This window comes from Silene latifolia, chromosome 2 (genome assembly GCF_048544455.1).
Source record: "Silene latifolia isolate original U9 population chromosome 2, ASM4854445v1, whole genome shotgun sequence".
NCBI classification, from domain to species: Eukaryota; Viridiplantae; Streptophyta; class Magnoliopsida; order Caryophyllales; family Caryophyllaceae; genus Silene; species Silene latifolia.
In genome coordinates this window covers 195,634,447-195,635,059 of record NC_133527.1, presented here as the reverse complement: position 1 = coordinate 195,635,059, position 613 = coordinate 195,634,447, and positions in this window count along the sequence as shown.

Genomic DNA, 613 nt, shown 5'->3' with positions numbered 1-613 from the left:
CACCCCCCTAGTCGTGTCGGCCGCCGAGGTCTTCGCTTTGAGCAAGAACGAGGGCCGAAATGGGAAAGACCCCTAGGCCGAGGAGTGACGGTGACACGAGCCAAGATCTTTGTAAGTACCACGGCCACACCGGACACTTAACCAACGATTGCCGACACCTGAAGGATGCCATTGAAGAGCTAATCCGGATGGGGAGCCTCGGCAAATATGTTGCCGATGGCAAAAACCGATGCCGGCGGATCGAATAGCAAGTCCGCCTCGAGCGGGTAGGAGTAGTCAATATCGTCATCGGGGACAACGAGAGCAGTGGGTCCGCTCATGAGCGCAAACGGCCCCAGGATGAACCTTATCCGGCCATCAACGTTGTGCCCAACACAAAGAACCCCCGCTCCCAAAGATCCCGGACATGACCATCGGACAAAGGGACTACGATGGAGTCGCCGCTCTTCATAGCGACCCACTTACAAATCCGCCTGACATAGCCAACCACCAGGTGAAGGGGTGCCCGATTGACACAGCGCCTACACGAACGTTATGAACAGAGAATGCTTTCTCGGCCTCGGTGCGAGGATTGAAAATTTGAGCCCCGCACCAACCCGTTATACGACTTTTA